Genomic DNA, 14,145 nt, shown 5'->3' with positions numbered 1-14,145 from the left:
GGGCTCGAGTCTCGAGTCGAGCGGAAGGGACTTGTGCCCCAGATCAGGCCCGGGTAGCCTGCTTCCCTATGTACCGCAGTCTCGAGTTCCGCGCGATTGGATTGGGGCAGGCACTGTGATCCACTCACCAGAGGTCTTAGGGTCCCGTGGGGAGTCCTGTGTGGACCCTTGCGGGTGTTGGGCAAGACTCTGCTGGCAAGGTAGCCCGGGGCTCGAGTCTCGAGTCGAGCGGAAGGGCCAGTATAGATTCTTTCAAGGCATACACATTTTAAATATAGAAATATGAAATTTTATTTTCAGCCAATTTCTTGAACTACTGTAGTGAATAAATATAATCTCTCTTTTACTGACTTAAATATGAAGAATCATAGCAGAGACATAGGAACAAACATTGTCTATCAAATCTAAAATCACTGTCATGGAATAGTGTAAAATATCATCATCGCAATTTGCCCCCATTATGGCTCATCAATATTAAAAGAGGAGAGAGAGAGAGAGAGAGAGAGAGAGAGAGAGACTGACTATTTGGTCTCGACTTGATACCCATCACAAGAAGTATATTCAAGACTAGGAAATACCAATCATATTAGAAAAAAAGAAAATTAAAGAGTTGACTTCACTGTGCAGGCAGCAATGTTGAGGGGGTTCACCGCATGTCTTACAACAATCTGTATACTACCTGTAACCTCAGCTTCCTTTTAATATATCAAGGCATTTTTGGTTTTGGTCAAAAAAGCTTTGCTGCTTCTACTAATGGATTTTAAGCAAAAATTGTACATTTTCAACCAAATAATCCTCAAATACCTAAAAGAAACTAAAACACTTAACAAGTACCTCTCTCTCTCTTTCTGTCTCTCTCTCTCTCTCCACATCATCTGTGGGAGATAATATTTCTAAAATGGGAAAGATAGCTTATTTGCTAACTTATTTATTCCATGTCTATGTTTTTTTTTCTTTACTATATACCTACATCTCTGAATCTTCCAACTTGGTTTCTAAACCGATAATAAACTTTCCCAGACCTGTAGGGTATAGAGTGAGGTTAAAGTGTCCACTCATCTTTCCTCTTCTTGGTAAGCAACTAAACCATATACACTGATTTTAAAAAGTGCAAATTTACAGCATACTAGTTCCTGGATCAGAGAATCACATTCCCTCCTACAGACAAACCAATGGTGAAGAAGTGGCTTCAAGGAAGTGTCGGGTTACTTCACTACATTTTTAGTGAGCTCACCTTCTAATATACTCAACATCTAAGTATTATTCTAGTTTTCATGTTCTGTTAGGCCTGATATTTGCAAGCCATTAAAAATTAGAAAACCTTAACTCCCACATTATTTCCATATACTAGGACAATTCAAATTGTTATCCCTAATTTCTATGAAAGTGTTTTTACTAATTCTTTGATTTGCATGCCCTCTTAAGTTTGATAATTCACTAAATTTATTTTATATTGGAACTGGTATCTTCTTCCAGGAATTATATCTCATTTTCTTGAAAATGATTAATATTTTATTTGATTTATGAATACCTATAAGCAGATATATAGTGGTGCTTATAAAACTTATTAGACATAGGGAAAGGGATATGACATAGAGATGGTATCATAAACACAGAATTAATGCAAACACTATGCTAGATATTTATATTCTTTTATTCTCTTTACATACCCCATTAATTGAAAAATTTACTGGCTATTTTTGTACCTCTGTCTAGCCTCATACTTTCTTTATCCTTCCATGTGGTCTCCTTTACACATTGTCTTAGTTAGGGTTCTCCTGCTGTGAATATACACCATGACCAAGGCAACTTTTATAAAGGCTAACATTTAATGGGTTCTGTCTTACAGGTTCAGAGGTTCAGTCTATTATTATCTAGGTAGGAACATGGCAGTGTCCAAGTAGGCATGGTACAAAAGGAGCTGAGAGTTCTACATCTTCCTCTCAAGGCTGCTAGCAGAATATTGACTTTCAGACAGTTAGAATGCAGCTCTTAAAGCACATACCCACAGTGACACACACACTCCAACAAGGCCACAACTACTCCAACAGGGGCACACCTTCTAATAGTACTACTCACTGGGCCAAGCATATACAAACCATCACACATATCATCCTCTGTTTCTGTACTAAGAAATTACAAATAGTATCTATTAATGCAGACATAAACTTTCAATTGCATATCTGCATTTATTAAGTTTGAGTAGAAATTAAAATTATACTATGCAAGAGAATCTCCCTTCCAGAATGTTGTTGTGTTTGAATGAAAATGGCCCCATATGATGTATGTGGGGCGGTGGGGAAGGAGGGCTGAGGGTTGGGGAGACAATTTCCTTGGGTCTCACAAAACAGGAATGGAGAGATTTAGTCTGCTGGCCATACAGAATTAGAAGTCTTAAGTCTAGGATCAGGCACTCCGCAGAAAGCTGTCTGAACAGGCAAGAGTGTGGACCACAGAAGCTAACAGCTTCTGGAACAGGCGAGAGCCACAGAGCTTCTGAGGCAGCGCCATTTTCAGGCTCCAGACATCTGGCCACCTTCCCGGCCAGAGGACAGGGGTCTGCCTGGCCCAGGAGGCTAGGATTTTGACTCAGGATCTGCGGGAGCCACCTTGGTTCCCAGACTCAGCAGAAAGCAGCCTGCACAGGTGAGAGTGTGGACTACAGAAGCTAACAGCTTCTGGGACAGGTGAGAGCCACAGAGCTTCTGAGGCAGCGCTGTTTTCTGGCTTCAGACATCCGGCCACCTTCCCGGGAAGAGGTCAGGTGTCCACCCGGCCCAGGAGGCCCTAGCCTCAGGATCCGAGGAATCCATTTCGGTTCTGGGACTCCACAGAAAGTAGTCTGCACAGGTGAAAGTGTGGACTACTGAAATTAACAGCTTCTGGGACAGGCCAAAGCAACACAGCTTCTGGGAAAGGTCCTGTTTTGGCCCTTCATCTTCGGCCAAGAGGAGGTCCAAACGCCTGATAACTGTGTACCTTCCCTGTAAGAGGTGAGCTTGCCTGCAGAGACTGCTCTGACAACTGAAACTCAGAGGAGAGAGCTAATCTCCCAAGTCTGCTGATAGAGGGCAACAAAATCACAAGAGGAACAATTTCTAAAGAGAGACAACTATAACAACTAACTCCAGAGATTACCAGATGGTGAAAGGTAAATGTAAGAATTTTATTAACAGAAACCAAGACCACTCACCATCATCAGAAACCAGTACTCCCACTTCGCCCAGTCCAGGGCACCCCAACACACCTGAAAAGCTAGACCCGGACTTAAAAGCATATCTCATGATGATGGTAGAGAACATCAAGAAGGACTTTAATAACTCACTTAAAGTAATACCTGAGACAATTGCTAAAAAGTTACAAGTTCTCAAAGAAAAACAGGAAAACACAACCAAACAGGTAGAAGTCCTTAAAGAAAAACAGGAAAACACATCCAAACAGGTGATGGAAATGAACAAAACCATACTAGACCTAAAAAGGGAAGTAGACACAATAAAGAAAACCCAAAGTGAGGCAACGCTGGAGATAGAAACCCTAGGAAAGAAATCTGGAACCATAGATTCGAGCATCAGCAACAGAATACAAGAGATGGAAGACAGAATCTCAGGTGCAGAAGATTCCATAGAGAACGCGGCACAACAATCAAAGAATATGCAAAATGCAAAAAGATCCTAACTCAAAACATCCTTGAAATTCAGGACACAATGAGAAGATCAAACCTAAGAATAATAGATTAGGATGAAAATGAAGATTTTTCAACTCAAAGGACCAGCAAATATCTTCAACAAAATTATAGAAGAAAACTTCACAAATCTAAAGGAAGAGATGCCCATGAACATACAAGAAGCCTACCGAATTCCAAATAGACTGGACCAGAAAAGAAACTCCTCCCTACACATAGTAACCAGAACAACAAATGCACTAAATAGAGATAGAATACTAAAAGCAGTAAGGGAAAAAGGTCAAGTAACATATAAAGGCAAGCCTATCAGAATTAAACCAGATTTTTCACCAGAGACTATGAAAGCCAGAAGAGCCTGGACAGATGTTATACAGACTCTAAGAGAACACAAATTCCAGCCAAGGCTACTATACCCAGCCAAACTCTCAATTACCATAGATGGAGAAATCAAAATATTCCAAGACAAAACCAAATTCACACATTATCTTTCCACGAATCCAGCCTTCAAAGGATAATAAAAGAAAAAAAAATACAAGGATGGGAGCCATGCCCTAGAAAAAGCAAGAAGGTAATCCCTCAACAAACCTAAAAGAAGACAGCCACAAGAACAGAATGCCAACTTTAACAACAAAAATAACAGGAAGTAACAATTACTTTTCCTTAATATATCTTAATATCAATGGACTCAACTCCCCAATAAAAACACATAGACTAATAAACTGGCTACACAAACAAGACCCAACATTTTGCTGCTTACAGGAAACTCATCTCAGAGCAAAAGATAGACACTACCTCAGAATGAAAGGCTGGAAAACAATTTTCCAAGCAAATGGTATGAAGAAACAAGCTGGAGTAGCCATTCTAATATCTAATAAAATTGACTTCCAACCCAAATTCATCAATAAAGACAAGGAGGGGCACTTCATAGTAATTAAAGGTAAAATCCTCCAGAGGAACTATCAATTCTTAATATTTATGCTCCAAATACAAGGGCAGCCACAATCATTAAAGAAACTTTAGTAAAGCTCAAAGCACACATTGCAGCTCACACAATAATAGTGGGAGACTTCAACACACCACTTTCACCAATGGACAGATCATGGAAACAGAAACTAAACAGGGACACAGTGAAACTAACAGAAGTTATGAAACAAATGGATCTGACAGATATCTACAGAACATTTTATTCTAAAACAAAAGGATATACCTTTTTCTCAGCACCTCATGGTACCTTCTCCAAAATTTACCACATAATTGGTCACAAAAAAAGCCTCAACAGATGCAAAAATATTGAAATTGTCCCATGCATCCTATCAGATCACCATGGACTGAGGCTGATCTCCAATGACAAAATAAATAATAGAAAGCCAACATTCACGTGGAAACTGAACAACACTCTTCTCAATGATACCTTGGTCAAGGAAGGAATAAAGAAAGAAATTAAGGACTTTTTAGAGTTCAATGAAAATGAAGCCACAATGTACCCAATCTTATGGGACACAATGAAAGCATTTCTAAGAGGAAAACTCATAGCTCTGAGTGCCTCCAAAAAGAAACTAGAGAGAGCACACTTTAGCAGCTTGACAATACACCTCAAAGCTCTAGAACGAAAAAAGCAAATTCACCCAAGAGGAGTAGATGGCAGGAAATAATCAAACTCAGGGGCAAAATCAACCAAGTGGAAACAAGAAAAACTATTCAAAGAATCAAACAAATGAGGAGCTGGTTCTTTGAGAAAATCAACAAGATAGACAAACCCTTAGCCAGACTCACTAGAGGGCACAGAGAAAGCATTCTAATTAACAAAATCAGAAATGAAAAGAGAGACATAAAAAACACCATCAGATCCTTCTACAAAAGACTATACTCACCAAAACAGGAGAACCTGGATGAAATGAAGAGGTTTCTAGACAGATACCAGGTACCAAAGTTGAATCAAGATCAGGTTAATGATCTAAACAGCCCTATATCCCCCAAAGAAATAGAAGCAGTCATTAATAGTCTCCCAAACAAACAAACAAAAAAAGCTCAGGACCAGATGGGTTTAGTGCAGAGTTCTATCAGACCTTCAAAGAAGATCTAATCCCAGTTCTTCACAAACTATTCCACAAAATAGAAACGGAAGGAACTCTACCCAACTCATTCTATGAAGCCACATTTACTCTGATACCTAAACCACAAAAAGACCCAGCAAAGATAGAGAACTTCAGACCAATTTCCCTTATGAATATTGATGCAAAAATTCTCAATAAAGTTCTTGTTACCTGAATACAAGAACACATCAAAACAATCATCCATCCTGACCAAGTAGGTTTCATCCCAGGGATGCACAAATGGTTCAATATAGGGAAATCTATCAACGATATCCAGTATATAAATAAACTCAAAGGCAAAAACCACATGATCATCTCGTTGATGCTGAGAAAGCATTTGACAAAATCCAAAACCCATTCATGATAAAAGTCTTGGAAAAATCAGGAATTCAAAGCCCACACCTAAACATGATAAAAGCAGTCTACAGCAAACCAGTTGCCAACATCAAAGTAAATGGTGAGAAGTTGGAAGCAATCCCACTAAAATCAGGGACTAGACAAGGCTGTCCACTCTCTCCATACCTATTCAACATTGTACTTGAAGTCCTAGCCAGAGCAATTAGACAACAAAAGGAGATCAAGGGGATACAAATTAGAAAGGAAGAAGTCAAAATATCACTTTTTGCAGATGATATGATAATATATATATATAAGTGGCCCTAAAATTTCCACCAGAGAACTCCTAAACCTGATAAACAGCTTCAATGAAGTAGCTGGATATAAAATTAACTGAAACAAGTCAATGGCATTTCTGTACACAATGGATAAACAGGCTGAGAAAGAAATTAGGGAAACAACACCCTTCACAATAGTCACAAATAATATAAAATACCTTGGCGTGACTCTTACTAAGGAACTGAAAGATCTGTATGATAAGAACTTCATGTCTCTGAAGAAAGACATTAAAGAAGATAAAAACTGCATGGTACTGGTATAGTGACAGACAAGTAAACCAATGGAACAGAATTGAAGACCCAGAGATGAAGCCACACACCTATGTTCACTTGATCTTTGACAAGAGAGCTAAAACCACCCAGTGGAAAAAAAGACTGCATTTTCAACAAATGGTGCTGGCACAACTGGCTGTTATCATGTAGAAGATTGTCAATTGATACATTTCTGTCTCCTTGTACTAAGGTCAAATCTAAGTGGATTAAGGACTCCACAAAACCAGAGACACTGAAACTTATAGAGGAGAAAGTAGGGAAAAGCCTTGAAGATATGGGTACAGGGAAAAAATTCCTGAATAGAACAGCAATGGCTTGTGCTGTAAGATCGAGAATCGATAAATGGGACCTCATAAAATTGCAAAGATTCTGCAAGGCAAAAGACACAGTCAATAAGACAAAGAGACCACCAACAGATTGGGAAAGGATCTTTACCTATCCCAAATCAGATAGGGGACTAATATCCAATATATATAAAGAACTCAAGAAGGTTGACTCCATAAAATCAAATAACCCCATTAAAAAATGGGGCTCAGAATTGAACAAAGAATTCTCACCTGAGGAATACCAAATGGCAGAGAAACACCTGAAATAAATGTTCAACATACTTAATCATCAGAGAAATGCAAATTAAAACAACCTTGAGATTCCACCTCACACCAGTCAGAATGGCTAAGATGAAAAATTCAGATGACAGCAGATGCTGGTGAGGATGTGGAGAAAGAGGAACACTCCTCCATTGTTGGTGGGATTGCAAGCTTGTACAACCACTCTGGAAATCAGCCTGGCGGTTCCTCAGAAAATTGGACATAGTACTACCAGAGGATCCCATAATACCTCTCCTGGCAATATATCCAGAAGATGTTCCAAGGGGTAAGAAGGACACATGCTCCACTTCATTCATAGTAGCCTTATTAATAATAGCCAGAAGCTGGAAAGAACCCAAATGCCCCTCAACAGAGGAATGGATACAGAAAATGTGGTACATTTACACAATGGAGTACTACTCAGCTATTAAAAAGAATGAATTTATGAAATTCCTAGCCAAATGGATGGACCTGGAGGGCATCATCCTGAGTGAGGTAACCCAATCACAAAGGAACTCACACAATATGTACTCACTGATAAGTGGATATTAGCCCAGAAACTTGGAATACCCAAGATATATGATACAATTTGCTAAACGCATGAAAATCAAGAAGAACAAAGACCAAAGTGTGGACACTTTGCCCCTTCTTAGAAATGGGAACAAAACACCCATGGGAGAAGTTACAGAGACAAAGATTGGAGCTGAGATGAAAGGATGGGCCATCTAGTGATTTCCATATCCATGGATCCATCCCATAATCAACTTCCAAATGCTGACACCATTGCATACACTAGCAAGATTTTGCTGAAAGGACCCCGATATGGCTGTCTCTTGTGAGATTATGCAGGGGCCTAGCAAACACAGAAGTGGATGCTCACAGTCAGCTATTGGATGGATCACAGGGCCCCCAATGGAGGAGCTAGAGAAAGTACCAAAGGAGCTAAAGGGAACTGCAACACTATAGTTGGAACAACAATATGAACTAACCAGTACCCAGGAGCTCTTGTCTCTAGCTGCATATGTCTGAAAAGATGTCCTAGTTGGTCATCACTGGAAAGAGAGGCCCATTGGACTTGCAAACTTTATATGCCCCAGTACAGGGGAACACCAGGTCCAAAAAGGGGGAGTGGGTGGGTAGGGGATTGGCTTGGTGGGTATGGGGGACTTTTGGGATAGCATTGGAAATGTAATTGAGGAAATTACCTAATAAAAATAAAAAATTTAAAAATTTAATTAAAAAGAAAGGAAAAAAAAAAGAAAATGGCCCCATATACTCATGTATTTGAATACTTTGTCATGAGTTAGTAAACTGCTTAGGAAGGATTAAGAGGTGTGGCCTTGCTAGAGGAGGTATACAGGAGCTGGAACTTGGAGCACCAACAGAATATACTACAACAACTAAGACAACTACTGCATATGTTTAGTAGTTAATGATACTTCAATATTATGCTTATATGTGACGCTTAGGTAAATGTGAATATGTGAGTGAGCGTGCATGTACATGTGTGTTCATTTGTATCAATGTGAGTTTAGATTTTTCTGCCCCAAATAGTTACCTATGGTTTTTATAATGCAGAAATTCTTATTTTGAAAACAATATTTTGAACCATCTATTTTAAAAAGCCACTTGTACCAGACTACTTTCCTGGAATAATATTTCAATTTTTAGTAAATGAAATTCAAACACCATTAAGCATGGAAAAGACCACTAGTATTTCAAGTATACAAATGAATTCCTGGAGAAGCTGAAAGCTGTCCTCATAGAAGACTGTCAAGAATGATTGACTCCATTCTCGAATACTCAGTTTCTCACTAACACCACTGGATTTGCTCTGACTTATGGCATGCATTCTCTTCAGTTTGAAAAATGTGGTATAAATTTGCTAAGGAGCCTGTCACAATGAGTGTCTTGAAACTAAATAGCAACAAAACAATATTCAAATCTACTTTAGGTCTGGCAACTAGAAACCCAAGGTTTAGTAATTTTAGTGATGGTGATATTTTCTTCTTATCGGGTCTGTCTGTGTAGCCCTGAATATTCTGGATCTCGTTGTATAGGTAAAACTGGCCGTGAACTAACAGAAATCCACCTGTTTCTGTTTCCTTGAGTATTTGAATTATAGGTATGAGACACCCTGGCTAGTGGTGAGAATTTTCATGTCCTCTTGTACTCTCTCCCTGTCTTAGGGATGGTTGCCTCCATACATCCTGGTACAGTCAGCTAATCCCTCACTTAGGTTCATCTGTAAGACCTCAGTTTTATTTTTAATCACCTTTTAAGATTAAACTCTCCATATTTACTCACCATATTAGGTACTGAGGCTTTGTACATCAAAAAAAAAATCTTGGCAGAATGCAATATGTTCAATAAGTATACCTTTATTTTCACAGTATTTGTGTAGACGTCCTGATGATAATTCTAATTATTCTATTTCCATTGTGCTGAGCCATGGTTCCAGAATCTGAAACAAATGACATCCTAAAGCTTTCTGTTTCGTGGAGAGTCTTATGATGTGAAGAAAAGGGTGTAAGGAGGAAAGAAAACATTATTCACTGAGTTTCTTAGTTTTCATTTAAATTGTTGTTGTTATTTTCTTTTAGGTAGCAATGTGAAATTTTAGTGAAAACATCGAAAATAAGCACATGTTCCTTTCCAGAACTTCATCATTTAGAGATCAGAGTGCCATTTTTTTTTTCCAAATTGGTTATAATGTTGTGAGGATGAAATATTACAACATCAGGTTTCCCACACCATTATCTTGGTCTTATTTGTGTCTTCCAAGATAATGGTTACCTAATTTTTCTTTGTATGATTTTGAAGTAAATTAAGGGGGTTTTGATATACTAATGTGTAAGATGGTAGTGACAAAGACTTTTAGTTTCTTATGACTTGAAAAACACAGTTTTTTTCATTCTAATAAAAAATATTGTAAACTAGAAAACATGTATTTAGTATTCTATGGTTGTACTCAATATAAGTATAATTTTCATTGTAAATGCATTTGTTATCATTTTTTTAATGTATAGTCATAAATATCAAAATATAATCTTGACTTGCGGTATTTTCTGAGGATCTTATATAAATTTTCCCATCATAAATAAATTATAAGTTATGATTCTAATTGGGGAGGCAATGTATAATAACTTACCATTACGTGTTATTGTCATAGAAAGAACACAACAGGCACAAAATATTTAAATACCTAATATTTACAACCAGAAATTAATTTTTCAAGTAATAGTTGTAGGGAGTTAAATTTATTTTTCCATCTTCTTCCAAGTGAAAGAGTCACAGTAATTTATTTTTACTTAAAATGTAAGTTGAGACATAGCAAAGGCTTTGTATACTAAAAGGCTTTGAGACATTTATACAAATGGAAAAACAAACACTAAAGCTCTAGCACTTTTATTTGAATGGAAAAATGTCTGCATGAAACATGCTACAGAAAAATAAAATAACTTAGAAGTGGTCAGGAAATGCACGGCGACTTACAATGTGTTTGAAACAAAGATTTTATGAAGCTTAGCTTCAGGCTAATAAAAACATCTCTTCATTTGATAATGTCAGGAAAGATAGGCAGTCGCCACACACATAACTGAATAGGGCTATAAAAAGGAGATCCTCTAAATGCTTACTTAGCTGCAATCAGTGAACACTATGAATCAAGGAAACTTTCAAAAAATGCTTTCAATAAAAATCCCAGTATTAATATTGCCTCTTCTCTATTCCTAAGTCAGATCCTGCAATAGAACATTTTTAGACTTGGTGATTGGTTGAACATTTCTGTACTCTTGGTTAAGCTTTTTATTTTCTGGCATAATCAATACCCTGTCACATATTATTTGCCATTATTATCAGAGTGCCTAATCAATAAAGTTTAAGAGCTAATCCCTTATTTTTCTAATGCACTTAGAAACATTTTAGCCCAAATCCGTTGGCCTACAATTCCAAGTTTGATATTAGAAAGAATTTGCTTCTTTTTGAATCTCAACATATTCTAAACTGCCATCTTTAATTGTGGTAAGATAATTCCAACTACATATAAAAGGTTATCAAGGTAAGCTGGCAAAGGCATATGTGGTACATAACACATCAAACTATATAATTCCTCTTCACACTTTCTAGCAATAAAATATTTTGGTTTACTTTTTTTATACATTTTCAGGTTTCAGTTCCAGATTCAGAAATTTTTTAAAAATATGTTTTAACATTCAGTAGCAAAGTCTTCGGGCTTTAAAACTACTAGCACCTGCCCCTGGAGGCCTTACAGATGTGACTGCTGTCACGTGTGTGTCAGTAGCTGGCAGAGAGGAGAGATACTACATCAATGTTCTGACCTATGGACATCTGAATGGTTAGCAGCCTAATATTCCCTGGGGTGAAAAACAAAACAAAAACAAATCAGCTGAGATCACTACCAGTCTGGTATCAGGCAGTACTGCACTGGCTTTCAGGATGGGAAGCAAGACAAAGACTAGAAGAATCCTACCTGTGGTCCATGGTCCCTAAACAGATGACCACTTATGTGGGTTGGTAGAGTAGCAACCCTGAAACGACCACCAGACTGGCACCATGAGACCCTGAAAGGGAGCTAGCATGAGATGAAAACCATTCTGGCTCCCCAGAGGTCTGGGCATGACCATACTCATTATGGCCCTGCCCAGTACAGTAATGCATGAGCAGTAATGCATAACACTCCTGAGTTCACTCTCTTTTCTTTATAATTTTTTATTAGATATTTTCTTCATCTACATTTCAAATGCTATCCCAAAAGTCCCCTATACCAACCCCTTTGCCCTGCTCACTCACTCCCACTTCTTGGCTCTGGTGTTCCCCTGTACTGGGGCATATAAAGTTTGCTAGACCAAGGGGCCTCTCTTCCCAATGATGGCCGACTAGGCCATCTTCTGCTACATATGCAGCTACAGACATGAGCTCTAGTCTTGCGCGCGCTCAACTGGCCAGGAAGAATGAAGCTGCAACAGGATCCTTCTGCACACGTTTATTCAGTCCTGTTTCTTCTTGTTTATATATCTCCCTTGTTTATATCTCCCCCGAACCCTGGGCCTCTCACTCTTTTATACTCTCAGTTCCCATCCATGCACAGCAGGCCATGCCACCTCACCAGGCACACAGCTTCAGCTAATCAGGGCAGCAGGGGCATATCTCCATCAAAATGGATTCACCAGTATTCTGGTACACCTGCGCAGCTCTCAAGATGTTTGTGGCTTATATGAGGAAGTCAGGTGCAAATCATACGACTTAGCTGCAGTCCCTGGCGCCTTTGGGACTGCCACCACACCTGCTCCTCACACTCTAGGAGTAATGATTAGTTCATATTGTTGTTCCACCTATAGGGTTGCAGACCCCTTCAGCTCCTTGGGTACATTCTCTAGCACTTGAAAAAATGTTCAACATCCTTAATCATCAGGGAAATGCAAATCAAAACAACCCGGAGATTGCACCTCACACCAGTCAGAATGGCTAAGATCAAAAATTCAGGTGACAGCAGATGCTGGTGAGGATGTGGATAAAGAGGAACACTTCTCCATTGCTGGTGAGATTGCAAGCCTGTAGAACCACTCTGGAAATCAGTCTGGCGGTTCCTCAGAAAACTGGACATAGTACTACTGGTAGATCCAGCAATACCTCTCCTGGGCATATACCCAAAAGACACACACTCAACTATGTTCCTAGCACCCCTATTTATAATAGCCAGAATCTGGAAAAAACCCAGATGCTCCTCAACAGAGGAATGGATACAGAAAATGTGGTACATTTACACAATGGAGTACTACTCAGCTATTAAAAACAATGAATTTATGAAATTCTTGGGCAAATGGATGTATCTGGAGGACATCATCCTTAGTGAGGTAATCCAATCACAAAAGAAGTCACTTGATATGCACTCACTGATAAGTGGATAGCCCAGAAACCTAGAATACCCAAGATACAATTTCCAAAACACAAGAAAATCAAGAAGGAAGACCAATGTGTGGATACTTCATTCCTCCCTAGAATAGGGAATAAAATACCCATGGAATGAGTTGCAAAGACAAAGTTTGGAGCTAAGATGAAAGGATGGACCATCCAGAGACTGCCCCACCCTGGGATCCATTCCATAATCAGCCACCAAACCCAAACACATTGCATATGCTAGCAAGATTTTGCTGAAAGGACCCTGATATAGCTGTCTTGTGTGAGGCTATGCCAGTGCTTGGCAAAAACAGAAGTAGATGCTCACAGTCATCTATAGGATGGATCACAGGGCCCCCAGGGGAGGAGCTAGAGAAAGTACCCAAAGAGCTGAGATCACTCTTGAGACAATCCTAGACACTCAGAGACCCACATTCTACTAAGAGAAGTAAGTGGTGGAGAAATGGAAAAGAAAGAGAAACAAATGGATATGGATGCAACAAAGATAAGCAGAATTGGAGACGCGAGAGTAGTAAGGGACAGTCAGATGATATGAGTAGTTGATACCACCTGGGTCCATGGGACCTGTTTTGACTCTGGGGTTACTTCTGTGTCTGTGTCCGTGCAGGAACAGGTGTCTGTTACCACCAAATGCCAGGCATATTTCCTTGGACTGTACTGTCTGAGGACTGTGAAGAACTGGCTACACCCCTAACCTAAGAATCATGGGGAAGGTGGCCCTATAGACATGAGATCAGGAGGACTGAAACTGTGCATATCCAGGCACAATACTCAGGAGTTGTGGGTGAATGTGGGAGATTTGGCCCTAACACTATTCTTGTGACAGTGTGAACCAGAGGGAGATACCTTCTTTTCCCATTGACCCTCGTCACCTATGGCAGGGAGAAGTCCTGGTT

The 14,145-nt window shown here is 39.1% G+C and overlaps 1 pseudogene; it reads left to right on the top strand.

The window, feature by feature from the left end:
- The first annotated feature begins 11,560 nt into the window (after positions 1-11,560).
- Positions 11,561-11,683, top strand: Gm23708 (annotated as a pseudogene).
- The last annotated feature ends 2,462 nt before the right edge of the window (positions 11,684-14,145 follow it).

The sequence above is a fragment of the Mus musculus genome, chromosome 5 (assembly GCF_000001635.26).
Source record: "Mus musculus strain C57BL/6J chromosome 5, GRCm38.p6 C57BL/6J".
NCBI lineage: Eukaryota > Metazoa > Chordata > Mammalia > Rodentia > Muridae > Mus > Mus musculus.
This window is presented reverse-complemented; position numbering and strand designations above follow the sequence as displayed.